Below are 15,569 nucleotides of genomic sequence, written 5' to 3'. Positions count from 1 at the left end.
ATCAAGTATGAACTTGTGGCAAAAGTCTTATATAAACGGGAAATCAGGATAGTCAAAGCCTATATTTCCATGTCTGTCTTCCTGTCCAACAGGCTAATGTGTGTTCTCAACTAGAGAGGGTCTGAATTGTGTAAAAACATGAGCTCCACCCATGAGCGGCTGCCAGCATAATGTGTCAATGTGTTGGAGCAGAAAAACAGGACAGGGGATCTCCATAATAATGAGACTAAGATCACATGAAACACAGTGCACAGACCGATACATAATGAATTAATTACACATTTGTGATGCACACTGTGGTTAATCTTTCAACTCAATGATCATTCTCACTGGTCCGTGTCTAACAACCCTCCTTTGTTATACATTCAATTGTATTAAATAGCTTCTTCTACACAGTGAACACCCAATAAAATGTATTTTGAATATAAATAAGACACATTTCCACTGCTGTTTACCATACATCTTTGATGACTTCAGGGTTTGATGTCTGATATCTCGCTGCTCTATGAAACCACATAGACCAGAAAGCCAAATTTATGCAAAGCCAAACTAGTTTGTCCATAAAGAAGGAAACCATTGATAAACCGTCTTATTCAAATTGCCATGACAACAGAGCCATGTGTTTTGTATCCACAAGCACATGATGAAAAACCTTCACATACAGTACAAATCAGTAAGTTTACTTTCGAGAAGAGATCATATGATGAAGGATCAAATTTACATTCATCTTTTGAGTTGAAAAAGTTTTTACAAGTTTTTACATAAAGTTTTGAGTTAATTCAACTTAAAATTTGAACGCAACCATTTTAATGTTGAACCTAGGGGTGTGCGATATGACGATATTAGATCGCGAACGATTAAAATGACTGCATGATCCACTTTTTCGGGAAAATCGTTAAATCGTCCTATATAGTGCTGTTCTATAGAATTCGTCAACATACTTGCGATAGATTGCGCCATGTAAACAAGCTCGTATACGTTGCTTGTGAATTCAGTAAGATTAAGTGACGCGGTCAGTAAAGATGGAGGGAAAAACGGAGGACTTGGTCCCTAAAAAAAGTTCTCCATCAGTAATAATGAAATGGTTTGGGTTTTCCCCAACTGACACGGCCCAAACAACAGTTATTTGCAAATGTGGCAATGATAAGATTCGAGCGTCGTAAGGCAACACAACAAACCTTTTTAACCACCTCAAAATAAAGGGACTGAAAGAGTATGCCGACAGTCAAATTATAAAGGGATCCCAGGCGAGTAAATCAGGTACAACGAAGCATACGGAAACTAAAAGGCCTAAACAACGACTTTACCGAAATAACCATTTGAGAAAAAAAAACACGTATCCGTATGACCGAACGAGCAAGCGCTGGAAAGATGTCAATGACGCGGTCGCATTTTACCTGGCCAAAGACATGATTCCCATAAAGACTGTGGAAAATGAGGGCTTTAAAAAACTGCTCAAAGTCATAGATCCACGTTACGAAATACCCAGCCAAAAATATTTATCCTCCACGTCCATTCCACACCTTCACTCCGAGTGCCGCAACAAGATGAAAAACAAAATTCAAAATGTAAAGTTTTTTGCTAACAGCTGATTTATGGTCTTGCACTTGCATTAAATATTAACTTGATTAAAATATTCTTCATAATATAAATGGTAAAGAGTATATTTTTATATGGGGACTTAGTTTGGCTGTATTGAAGCCCCTTTAATTTGCAAAATAGTCTTAAAACCAACTTGAAGAAGAACCGCAATAAAATCGTGAATCCTGATCTATCTGGAAAAAATCGTGATTTGAATTTTTTTTCTAGATCGCCCACCCCTAGTTGAACCAACAAAAAACTAATAATTCTTACAGTGTGAGGAAAAACGATATCGGACATGACAAAAACCTAAAACTCAAGGCATCACTTCACATCCAAAGGAAGTCAAAAAGACAAAACAAAAAGAGACATTGGCCCTTCATGGACAATAGAAACATGGTTTGCCATGTTTTTACTGCAAAATAACTTTAATATTAAACAACAATTTAAAACCTATAAACAAATGCTGGTGTAAGCTGTACACACTTCCTATTTGGATGTCAGATGGATCAATCGAGTTGGCATTTCAGTTTTTGGCAAGGTTTTGACCTATGTCTCTCAGAATTTCCTCTCAGGAGAGCAGCCTGCTTAACAGAGGGAAAGAAGCCACATTTCAAGCGGAACCATGACAGAACCTCCAAACTGCATCTCCAACCTGCTAAACAATCGCCTGATTGTCTGTTGGAGGTCAGACATTTTCCTGTTAAGTGAGCTAAGCGAGGAATCAGTCACAGAACACCCAAAAACATGTGATCTCAATCGAAATACTTTCCAGCGTGATATCAGCCTGAATCAAGCCACAGAAACGCTTATTGTGCTTTTTGGATGAGTCTGATGAGCATCATGCAGAACAGAATGTCAGCAGATGGACACCGGAAAGAAAATGGATTGGGATAGAAAATAGCCGCTCATTTAAAAATTACAAGAATATTTTGTTATTTACAGCCGTACTTAATACAATGTTGAGAAACTGTACTTACAAGCTATAGGCAGCGTTATACTGAAGAAAAATGTAACATGCGGTAACTAACTGAATAATACTACAATAATGCATTATGATTATAAAAATACTTTGAACCAGATTAAACTACACTACAGATTAAAATAGATGAACATTATATTAAAATCATACTGGTAAAATTATTAATCATGAATTTATGATATTACATAATGTAATACTCTAAACATATTATGTTGTTGTATTTAATGTATATAATGTTTGTCTTTAATATGTTTTTATTTTACTTTTTCAACACATTCAATGAAACGAAGATTCTGGACTGTGTCAGACCTCCCAAAAAAGCAACAAATGCAAGAAACCCACAAGAGAAAAGATTCCATCACATCACATCCGGCTCAAGTGAGCCGAGTGTCATAGGTCAGAGCTCTGCTTATTTGAGGAGCGAGGGAAGGAAGTGCTGAGGAGAGGAACTGATGGGATCCAAATGGCAGAAGGAAACACACTCATGTCTGCAACTCTTCTCTTTTGTCAGCTACATCCACGGAAACAACACAAGCTGTTTTTAATACACCACTGATAAGCTTGTGACAAGCCTGTCCATGATAAACCAGGCAGACGTCATATGTCATACATCATGTCCCCACATAGAGATCACGAGAGATTTGATCAGTTCCAAATCAGAGATTTTTATGCACCCTGAGTCCGTGCCTTGTTTTATATCATAAACAACAGGGAATTTTTTTGTTTCGTTTCATAACATAATTTCCTCCACACAAAAACTATCTGCTGCCGTAACAGAATTGGTGAATCTATTCATTTCCTTTAAAAGTCCCAATATTCCTCTCTGAATGTTAAAATCACTTTTCAAATGAAGACTTTCTCTGAAGAGTGGGCCCCCAATATCTGGTTTAACAGGATGTAGCCAGTATCTGGTGTTCCATTTGCATAGAGAAGCCTGTTTAAACAGCACACACATTGCTGCGTGTTGAGTGAGCTTTAGTACAGTATAGTGAGCTGTAGCTGTTGGCCTGTTACCCCATAAAAAGTTGTGTTTAAAGAGGCATGAAAGGGAAGTGTTAGGGCTTGGTATGACTTTGGCCTCATGGCCTCACATGACAGCGCTCAATGCACAGAGCTGCAGAAATAAAACATCTGCCTATTCTTTAAAACTGTGTGCGACTGTCAAGTCTACATAAACTTATGTAAAGAAATCAACTGCTACAACTCTTTGAAACGGTAATGTTAGTTACCCAAAATGAATATGTGATGCGAAAACCCGTAGGACGTCAGTCTTCGCTGAGCATTTTCAGGAATATCAAAAACTCGATCGAAAGTCAAAATCTGTTTTTCATTAAATTATTATTCTGTAACCTCTTCTCTATCTATCATCTCTGAAATGATCGTGTCATTCCAAACCTGTATGACTTTCTTTCCCACGCAGAACACAAAAGAAGATATTTTGAAGAATGTTGGTAACCAAAAAAACATTGGCCCCCATTGACTTTCATTGTATGGACACAAACATTCCTTAAAATATTTTCCTTTGTGTTCCAAGGAAGGAAGAGTAATATACAGGTTTTGAATGACATGAGAGTGAACAAAAAGCAGAATTCTCCATTTTAAATTCTATCATACTTTCTGACATCTTGTCTGATCAAACTGAAATTCCCTTCCCACTTCTGATGACAAAGGATACTAGAATGAAAATGTTCTTATCAGAGACCTGGTTCTTCCCTTTCATGTGCGCTGTTCAAGTGCACGCAGCGATAAATTCCTGCCAGCTGCGCAGGTGAAGCTCATTATCATGAAAACAAAACTCTGGAAAGTGAGGATTAAGGTGCAGGTCTGGTTCTTGTGGTTCAAACAGGTGGTCCAACCTGGGGCCCTTGCATCTGGGTAGCCGGTAAAGTTTCAAATTCTGCCACAAAGGAGAAGTTTGCTTTGTCTACGGCTGTAATGTAATTGCGACTGATAGCATCTCTGTGAGTTTCAAACCCACATAACCACAGGGCCTCTGTTAAAATGTTTTTACTTAACTTTTCTGCTGAAAAGTATCAAACAAGTTTGCAATTTAATGACCAAATGTGGCTGACAAAATTCTTATTTCAAATCTGCTCGATTATTTTCAAATGCGGTCAGATTGTCAAATCCTCTCGTCTTGTTGACATATCAAAGCATGAAATGACCAGATTCTAAACTATGCCTTCAGTAATTGTGCGATTTTCTGAAGCATTAGACCGAAACCAGCTCTTGAAAGCTTCTGGAGCCAAACGGGCCACATTAATTTAGCCTGTCATCTCTGTTAGCGTCATACCGTTCTGAAAGCTGATGGCTGGCAAGGTTGTTCATTTTCAGTCAACCACATTAAAATTGTTCATAGGGATCTGAGCAAGCGCTCACTTCTTTTCACATGTCAGTATAATTTCATTATATTTTGGGTGCACTCAGAGCAAAAGGATGACCTTGAATGTGTTGACAACACATAGTTAGGGTGGGAGAAACGGCACGGTGGGGTAGCAGCCTTGAAGGAGAGAAATCAAAGAAAACAGCAGGCCGAGTGGGGCGAACTGCTCATACAAACATGCAGGCAGGCTTAGTTTTTCCTTTATGAACATTAGCTTTGGCCCCAACAGCTAATCGATAGCTAATCGGGCCTCATTTCTATTCAGTCAATTATACTTCTCATAAAAGTTGCATTAACGCAATATAAACTGTGTGTATATACACCGCACAAAAGCATCCTAAATTAATTTATCACACCCTTATATATTAACTATTGATTTGTTGTGTGTACATGGCGGTGTAAAGAGTTGCCAGCCAGCTTTGCCAGTCCATTTTTTTTATTTACGTAATACTAATCGTTAACTGAGTGATTAAAAAATCAGCTCTACCCTTATGTAACAAAAATTCTGAAGTATACAGAAAAAAAAGCAAAATATTAAAGGTCATGTTTATGAAATTTAGTGGCATCCAGTGGTGAGGTTGCAAATTATTAATAACGATATACTCCACCGCTCTCTTTCAAAGCACAATGAAGGCTGACCAGCGTTTCCCATTCAATGCATTTACTTGGGCGGTCCGCCTAGGTATTTTAATGGCCGCCCAAGTATATTTTGGATTACATTTTGTATTTTTTTTATACATTCCGGATAATGACTGTATCTGTGATCGATTAACTAGTGGATAAACTGCGCTTCCATGTCTTCTTTCTTTCCTGACTTGGTGTGGGTGTGAGTGGCCGCGTGCGCATCCTTCTTTTCAGTGTTCGCATGAACTCTCTTCCGATGAGTTCCGTGTGTGTGTGTTCGCGAGCCCTCTGCATCTCGTCCGCAAATGTTGCGTGCTCTGTGTAGTGTATTTAACTGTCACTTGCATTTAAAATCAAAGAAGCGTTCATAAAACAGCAAAACATTGTTGAGAAAGGGCAAACACCATATGGCCACACTGAAATGGAGATGTGCTGTATTGTGATTTTTTCCGATGATGTTGCATTTATAAATCAGGATTTTAGCAGCAGTTAAAGTGACTGCTGGTGGCATTCAATTGTAAAGTACAGTATAATGTGACAGATAAGAGAGTAGAAGAAAAACATGACGCGATGATGTCACTTATGCTAATTTGTTTGCGGCGGCACAAGTCTTTCAAAATCCTGTGGGAAATACTGCTGACACAGGACTAATGTTGTGTTCCCACCGAACGCGAATGAAGCGTTAAGCAGGTGTGATTTTTATGTTAAGGCAATACAAAGATGCGATAGGACATCCTGTGGCACGAAAGACGCAAATTGAGCGTTTCGGGCGTTTGATGCGTGTAATGCGTGATTTGAAAAATCTGATCTTTGGTGGAAATTCGGGTCACATTAACCAACCAGGAGCTTGCTCTAGTAGTGTTGTGATTATGACGTAGCGAGCGGAGGCAGATATCCCAAACAACAATGGAGGACAAAATCATTGTCGCTGTATGTGGATACCTGGAGCTGTGCGATACATCTTACAGGAATAAAAAGGATCTTGCTTGGAAGAAAGAATCGCGACTTGAGCGATTCATTCGCGCAAGTCGCGTTTGGTGGGAACACTCTATGAGATGGTATCTCAATGAGATACCAACTCATTCTAAGGTAATTAAAAAAAAACGCTTCATTATGTAAGGTCTTTATACACCTCTGAAGACATAGTAATGTATATAATATTTCATTTCTTTTTATAGATCAAATAACAAAAAATTGAAGACAGCGCCTTTAAATTATACATTTCCATATATTGGAGAGAAATGCTTATATTTTTCAATATATGATAAGCCACAATTCCTTGTGTATTATTCAATATACTGTAGATTTACAATACTTTAATAAGGTGATTCCTGTTTTCAAATATATACTAAATGATATATAATGTATAGGATAAAAAATTCCACGAGTAAGGGAATGTGCCAACAGTGCTGTGCACAGGATTTTTGCTTCCTGTGTCAGAAATTTAAGGAACTAAAATATTTCAGAACAAACTAAATACCGAAACAGACTTCCTTAAATACTTGACTGTCTTTCTCAATCAGCGTTGATTTTTTGCAATTCGTGATGTCCCTGATTGTGGGCGGGGTCTTGTCTCATGGTTTGGATGGGTTCAAGATTTGAAATAAAAATTCAAAAGTGCTTTCATCAGCGCTCCAAAGGAAAATGTGTGGTGCTGTGATGAGTCTGCAGTTGTGCATGTCATGCGTGTGCAAGAGTGTGTGCGAACTTGGACTGCATCCCAGAGCTGTGATCTAACAGCCTCTATTATTGATTTGTTTTAATTGTGCATCCTTAGGCTCACTATTGATATTACAACTTTATTTTCTTTAATCTGTTTTCTGTCTTCCGAAAGGAAAGGACTCTCGCGCTCCATGCAGTGCATGATTTCTCCCCGCCTTTCAACAGCGCTTGATCCACCTACTGCATATTTGAAAGACTTTACATCAATTGGCAAGCAGTCTGCAATGCCAAGTTATGACTAATGGAAGAGAGAGTGCTGACTGGTTGCTGCCCAATGGCATCCACATAGTACATGCTAAACGCCCAAAACATCTGCAACTCTATAGTGACATCATTACATACTGACTTGAAAGTTTCTCGGTACACTCACTGGGAAACTACCTTGAATTTTTCTAACTCTTTCTCCAGGAATTCTTAACTTCTCCAGAATATGGTTCGATTGTGCAACGTATTCACACTGACCTTCCAAGAATCTCCTTGACTGTTAAAATTAGTCATCATGGATCCACCTACTCCCAAAAGGCCATTGAAGGCCAAGTCACCAAGCAGCACAAAGCACAGGCTCTGTTTTCTGCTTCGGATCCTAGACTAGTTTGATTCTTCCCCTAGACTTCACTTCACATGACTTCAAGTTTCTGCTGAGGACAAACGAATAGCCTCCTCAGACTGATGCCAAACTGTATGCTAAAGATAGAGACGGAGGATCAGGACGACCTATTTAAAGAGATTCTTCAACCACAATGCAATAATATTAGCACACAGACCTAACCAGGGATAAGCTAGGTCTGAAAAACAGCCCCATTAATTGCTGTATATATGTCCTATTGAAACATTGTATCTCCGTATTATAAGATTCCCCTCCCCAAATCATTATTGGTTAGCTTTGCGCGTTAGACATTTTGCCAACAAAAAGTAATAAAAAGTGCTTGTCAACTTTGACAACACAAAATTTAATCATTTAAAAAGTACAATGTTTTTTTTCCATTTCCTGAAAACAAGCAAATTTGGACATCCGAGGTTTCGTAGGGACACAGTCACGGCGACAATATGTACTAAATACTAAACAGTATGTATTAATATATATGTTACAATGGCAGAAAATTTGTATTTAACAATAACTGTGTCTGGTAGTAACAGTATATGCAATGCAATATTGAGCCCCAAATCTTATACCAAGCTATCCGAGTCTATTTTATGTGCAGAAGTGAGATGTGGGTGGCCTGTGGTTCGGCAACTTTTGTTAAAAAGTTACTTAGATACAATTCATTTTCAATGAGCGATTTTGTGTATTTACTTTATATCTAAATTTGGTTTCAACACTCGCCCTCAAGTCGAGTTCTCCATCAGAAAGGTCCCAGTGGTCTATATGGCTCATCTAACCGTGGACCTAACTTGATTCTGCCAGATGTTCTTTTGAAGCAAACAGCCTATGGACAAGAGGAGATACTTTAAAACAAGCAGATAAAAGACATCAACGACAACAATATTCTAAAACAACTTGCTGAAGCGGGTGTGTCAACTTTAAAACACGGGACTGGTCTCCTCAACAAAAACGATTTGCAATCTCATTAGAGGGCAAACCTAACCCAATGCCGGTAGTGATCAAAGCCCTTCCTGTGCAAACACCCACAACATTCTCACAAGCCTCCAAATTACTCACGCCCCACACTTAAGGCATCATTTTAAACCACCAACACGGCTTCTGGACTTAATAAACCTCAACGCCAACTGACGGCTCAGTTTGTTTTTGTAGCACTCCTCCAAAGATATACTAAAGACATCATGGAAAACCGCTCCACATGTGAAATTCCACTCTAGTCTTACTGTTATGTCGGAGAACACAGTCATTTAATTACGGCTGTAATTTTGCATAGGGCAGGGCTGTCGGCAAGAGTTTCAGTGATGTGTAGGAGCTTGTGGTTGGGCTAAAATAGCCCTGCAGCAATACATCAAATTTGCTCTCACAGACCCTGTAATATTTAACAACATGTCCTCTTTAAAATGCAGTGGGTCCATCCACCATTAACCTGTCATATCTCAAAACTCAAACAATGCTGTTAAGACGGACACTAAAGTAACATTACATTTTCAAAATATGGTGACTCACACACACACACACACACACAACACAAGCGATCGATATGGGAAAGGCCGCGACGTATTTCCTCCAACCACAACCATCTTACTATGATTTAAAGCATTCCGCTTTTAAAAATGGATAGATGCTGATTGGTTAAAACATCAGTCCAGTCACATCACACAGAAACATCACTGCAAAGACCAACTATTAACTTAAGGTTGCATGTCAGGGCTACATCTTTCTTTGTTTTCACAGAGTATTCCAGTCAAAGCACAGCTAAAGACAAGTCAATGCAATCTAAAAGACTGCTTAATGGAGACAGCACTTACTAGAGAAACTTAATCCTGGTGAGAATTTTTTGTATGTCAATCATTGCATTGACTTAAACTATACACTTTAGGTCTGTGGGGGGAAACACTGACCCACTTTACACTACTGTTTGTAGTGTAAAGAGATTCCTTTGTCGCAGAAAGCTGTCAGACTAGTTAGATAACATGTCTTGCTCTGTTAGCGATACAGTTGCATTGACGTTTCTTGTCAATGTAACATGTCGATATTATCATCGAATTACACCACCAAGCTGCTTTTTTGGAATATCCGCACATTACTATCCTTCCAAATCTTTGAGGCACCACCCCGTCTCTTTTATGGCAAATCTAAGGACCGTAATGAACTGACAGAAGTGCTTTTAAGGTTCACTGGTTTTATGTGTGCTGTAACAATAAAGGATACATTGAGACATTTCATAAGATCTTTCTGGTCTGAACTTCCACTGCTAGTCACGAGTCACTGTTTATTTCCTAATGGTCGCTGTTGCTAGACACAGTCAAGTTTTTCTAAAAATTTACGATTGTCACTGCAAACCAGTGTTAAAGGGTTAGTTCACCCAAAAAAGAAAATTCTGTCATCATTTACTCACCCCTCAGGTTGTTTCAAACCTGTATAAATGTTAATTGACTCATTGCTATCTGTTTGGTTAATGACATTCTTCTAAATATCTTCCTTTGTGTTCAGCATAACAAAGACATTTATACAGGTTTGAAACAACCTGGGGGTGAGTTAATGATGACAGAATTTTCCATTTTGGGTGAACTATCCCTTAAAGGCCAAAGTATACACTTTTATGTGTACGCAAGTGTCAGCATACAGTGAGCATCACGTAGTTTTTGTCATTAGAATAGTATCGATTTAATGGACCCCTGTAGACCAGGAGAGGTATTGCAATTTGTCGCAATGTGCATTCGTTGAACACCTGTGTACCCAGCATGCACATAAAAACCAAAGCATACTTAAGGCCTTAGTGTGACTGAATCCATTATAAGCAGCACCAAAGAACTGCGAAATTATGTTTCACACTCTTCCTCTGTCTTCCATTGTTCAGCCAAAAACTCACTTCATTGGCTCACTCAATGCTGCACAATCCTGATTGCAATTCTGATTTCCTCAGAAATTACGCACATTAACATTAAACCATTTCTATGTCGGAGTCGTCTATTAAAAGGGGGACCCTTGTAACCAAAAAATAACACCCCCATGAAAGTAATCCTTTCTAGGCTAGAAATTCAGACAGTTAAACAGACAGACACACTGTCCAGTGACTCATCAACACATGATAACTCTTCTCCATTTCTTATAGCCACTTGCAGCACCTACTGCAGAATCAATGTCCACAGTCTACTGTACAGTGCCGACCTACAGCCCAGTTGGAGCACACCTGCGATACATAATGATGACAGTCAATCGAGACCTGCTTAAAGGGGCTTGTTACATCATCCTAAACTATGATCCCCTGAATGAGATAATATTTTGAATACAAGCTGGAGTTGTGTGCTGTATTCAGAACAAAACTCAATATATCACAAGTTAGAATAGAAACTGTAAGGCTCCAAATAAAGTAAGACTGCGTGTATTTTTTACTATCTCTCTTGTATATGAACATTCAAAAACATCATAGATTATATTTCACTGTGTAGCTGATTTAGGATAGTAAATGCCTCTTAAAAAAAAACAAAGCATGGCCTTAAGCCACACACTTCCCCTACACGGCTGATAAAGAAGTTAAAATCTTAAATATGTTGTCATTGCAAGTCATCAAGTCACATCCAGATCCTTTCTACTAAATTCAAGTTCATTTTTAAAAGGCTGTAAAAAGTGTTACTCTCCGCCTGTCATTCAATTTCTGAGCCTGTCCTAAAACACTTTTCTTGGGAAGTATTTTTATATAAAAATAAAGCCTTTGAAGTCATAAAGAAAAAGTTGTGTCATATCATTCCAGTAAAGAGTGAAAATAATTGATTTGCCTTTACTCGACGAATACTCAGGGCTGACCAAGACAGTATGCGTGGAAGACAGACAACTATTTCTTCAGAAATTCAAATATATATATATTTTATATCAATATATATAAGGATATTTCGTTAAAACGGCTTTTCATAACCGCAAACATGGCAGCATTTGAAACACACATTCGTTTTGCAAACAGTATTTAACGTAAACTGCACTACGTGTATGTGGGCTAAAGTCGTAAACACGGAACCGCGCGCGACTCCACGAAATGCCAACGTCTCGTGATTCAAAAAATCGCTCCCGTGAAGTTCAAGTTCGGCTTTGTACAGTATGCGTATGCTTTAAATATCCATAAAGTCAATTTGAGTTTAAACCACCCGTCCCAACATTCATTCTGAATAAACAGGAAAACGTATATTTGCCTTTAAATCAACATTATATTAGCACATGGGTGAGTAGTAGTAAGAGTCGAATTACACCGGTATGTATAAAGCAATGTCATACATTAATAACCCACGGAGCGAAAACACACAAATGAAACGTTACGAAAGAGACGTGTACATACCCCTGAACGGTTCACGAGCACTCGAGTTGACGGGAAGAGCTGAAATCTCCAGATCCCTGTCGATAATCGAGCATATGTGGATTTATTTCATTTTGTCCAGCGTTTAAACAGCCAGTGCGCGCAAACGAATAAACAGCTGCGGATGTCAAAGTATCTCAGGCTTCCGACGATCAAATCCAACGTTAAGACATCCTACAATAGCTCGTGTGATTGCTCGATGCGTATTTCCCACGCACTCACGACACGGAGAGCGATCGGCTCGGGTAAGTTTAGTTTTGGTCTGCCTGCGATTCAGTCTCACAGACCGGGAGCCCCGCCCGTAACAACCGAGACTCGGTCAAGTGCGTGGCCGATTGGTGCGCGCACACACACACACACGCGCGCGCACGCACGCACAGACGTGACTAAGCAAGGGAAGTCTCGTACGGTTTGTTAAAGACACAGACGGCGTTTTATATTTAAAATGAATTTATTTGGGAACTCTTCTTAACCTCGAATAAAGTCGTCAGATACTGTTTATATTAGAACAGATTTTGTTCACCTATCATAAGAGCGAAATAAGGCATATATGACAAAGAAACCCAGATTAGGCGTGTTGTGTTGTCCAACGTGGGGTTGTAACGTTAGAGGAACTCATGATCAGACGTTCAGTGACCGCATGATGTACTTGCGAAATTGTGTGTTATTTCCCTTTTCCCATTGTAGGAAAAGCAGCTAAGGATACTACAAGTATAACCTAATGTGCAGCACAAATGTGTGACCTAAATTTCCTACAGTTTTTTATAAAATGATGATAAAACGCACTTTTAACGTTACAGCAACATCATTTCTTTGATAACTTTGAGAGAACTTTTACCGAATGTTAGTCAAACTACTGAGATTGTTCACTGTTAGCTTGCAGCTGGAACCTCTTCACTGGGCCAGTTTAGGCTTGCCCCCAAAACCAAGCTTCATGCACTGCAGGTTTATGACTTGGGTGAGTGAATTTTCTACATTCCTTCTAGGAAATCAGGGCCGCAACCTCCATAGACAATGAGAAGGAAAGTCCCTCCCGATATCCAGATACGGCCCCTCTATGTGTGTTGTTAGGATAACAACAAGTTTGCAAAGTTTCATTTTTTAGATTGATCTGCCTCAGCTGTCTAACAGGGCTCAGTGCCAAACGGTGCATTTCACCAAATTGACAATTTCACATGTATTTTGTTTATCTTGAAAATTGATTGTATTCATATTTAAAAACAGTTTTTGGTATTTTATATTAAGACCGATGTATTTTGTAGCCTATACATGCTCTTGGATCAGAGGGCCAATGAAATCCTGTGCCCTCATGTCACTCCTTTGTGTCCACACTAGCACTGCATTTGGGTCACATTCCTGAATCATAAAATGACAATGGTGTTGTCAACAAGACCAGAATTAAAACGGGACTTTATTGTATCGCAATAGCCAGCCAAGTGCGCTTGAACTTCATTTCCAGAGCGATGCGTGAACCGGCAATCAGTCATTTTTAATATCTCCTACTAAACACATTTTTTTATTCTACTAGGTTTTTGAAACTGTTAAACATTTACACACAAGTATAGATAAAAATAATAATCAATGCATAATGCCTACTGATTCACCTATTTTTAAATATTAAGCCGTACAGTGTGCACTGCACAGTACGCTATTCCTTTTTGAATCAGTTTTTTATGCTCCGGTTGTCTTCCAGGCATCCATCCAGATTCATCTACAAGTCCAATACATTGTTTCTGCAGTGCAATGGCATGAAACATTGTTACACACCTAATTTCAAGGAGGTTTTTACAAAGTACTTTAAAGCATTGTGAAAACACAATGTGCAGCATTATTACGGTAGTTATGCTGTAATTAAGATATAACATTATTAAAGCAATCAGGTAGATTACCGGCACAAAGGTTTGCTTAGAATAATTGTGGGTAGTATTTAAAAAGAATCCATTGATCTGCAACAACCGTTTACAAAGCCACACACTACATTCACCGCCGTTATAGAATGTTCAGTGAATGATTAATCGGAAAAGCATTATAAAAGCATTGATGAAATTCACACACTTCTCCCTAAAGTTCTCGTGAGATAAATACGGAATAAACACACACAAAATGACAAAAAACCAAGGCAACAGGAAAGAAGCATTTGCACTCATACATGCATGTAACTTGTAAAAAGATGTGTCAGTTATGTCAGTTACCTGATGGTGTGTTCCTGATCGGCAGAATGAAGCAGATATGTTATTAATTCTGGATAGCAGGTCCCTCCTCAAGTGCAGAGTTCAAACCCAAGACAAAGAGATTGCATTGACATGCACAGGATTCCATTTTCTCATAGACATTGTTGAGATTCCTCTGCTGTTTGCTTATGGGGACTTTCCAGAGTGGCTGTATAGCAGACGTGTCATTTATCCACACGGCTTCATGACCTGATTTCCTGTTCATATGAAAAATGAACAAATAGCCTCACTGTAAATGACATCAGTATCTTATCACGATCAGTTTCTGTGTGACACTTTTATTTCTCATGAGCTCATAGTGACATTTATAAGGACGTGACAGAGGTAAAAGAAAAGCCAAAGCAAAAAATGCCACAGAATAACTGAGAAAAATCACTGGATGTTATCTTGGATACATTCTTAAAAAATTGCGGGGTTATTTGGGTCTAAAAGGCCCAAACCCAAGCGAGTTAAAGGTGCTGTGTGTAATTCTGTGGAGGATCTATTGACAGAAATGCAATTACAATATACATAACTATGTCTTCAGGGGTCTATAAAGACCTTACACAATGAAGCGTTATGTTTCTATTACCTTAGAATGAGCTTTTTCTATCAGTCTATCGCTCCCCTTGCATGGAATTCGCCATGTTGTTTCTACAGTAGCCCTAAATGGACAAACTGCTCTACAGAGTGCTTTCGTAAATATGTTATCTCCTTTGTCAAAGAAAACGAGATGACATCTTAGTCCTGTGTCAGACGCAGTAGTGCTTCAAAAGAGAGTGTTGCAGTGAGCCGTTGGTTGCAATTCACAACTTCACCACTTGACACCGCTAAATTCGTAAAACACTGTACCTTTAAATTCACTCAGAAAATGTTAACATTCGAGCAGGTTGAAATAACCCAACACATAGGTTAAATTATAACCCAGTGGTTGGGTTGGTCTGTTTTTGACCCAACACTGGTTTTAAAGTAACCCACAAAATTTTAAATGGTGTATATTTCATTTGACAAAATGTTCTCCAGCACACAAATAAAGCTTCTTTATGTTTGAAAACCTTCATATCCACAGAGGGGCGTTGGAGTTGAAAGGTTTAGTTAATGAAAGGCCCTGGATTCAA

General features: G+C 38.7%; 1 protein-coding gene across 2 annotated transcripts in view; it reads right to left on the bottom strand.

Annotated features, from left to right (window-relative positions):
• rhbdf1a (rhomboid 5 homolog 1a (Drosophila)) overlaps nt 1-12,584 on the bottom strand; it is a 40,820-nt gene extending 28,236 nt beyond the window's left edge. The window contains exon 1 of one of the 2 annotated variants that reach the window (XM_056751786.1): nt 12,224-12,584. The gene's annotated coding sequence lies outside the window, so the exon portion shown is untranslated. The remainder of the gene's footprint in view (nt 1-12,223) is intronic. The other variant, XM_056751787.1, reaches the window with a different exon arrangement.
• Nucleotides 12,585-15,569: the final 2,985 nt, after the last annotated feature.

The sequence above is a fragment of the Triplophysa dalaica genome, chromosome 7 (assembly GCF_015846415.1).
Source record: "Triplophysa dalaica isolate WHDGS20190420 chromosome 7, ASM1584641v1, whole genome shotgun sequence".
Taxonomy (NCBI): Eukaryota; Metazoa; Chordata; class Actinopteri; order Cypriniformes; family Nemacheilidae; genus Triplophysa; species Triplophysa dalaica.
This window is presented reverse-complemented; position numbering and strand designations above follow the sequence as displayed.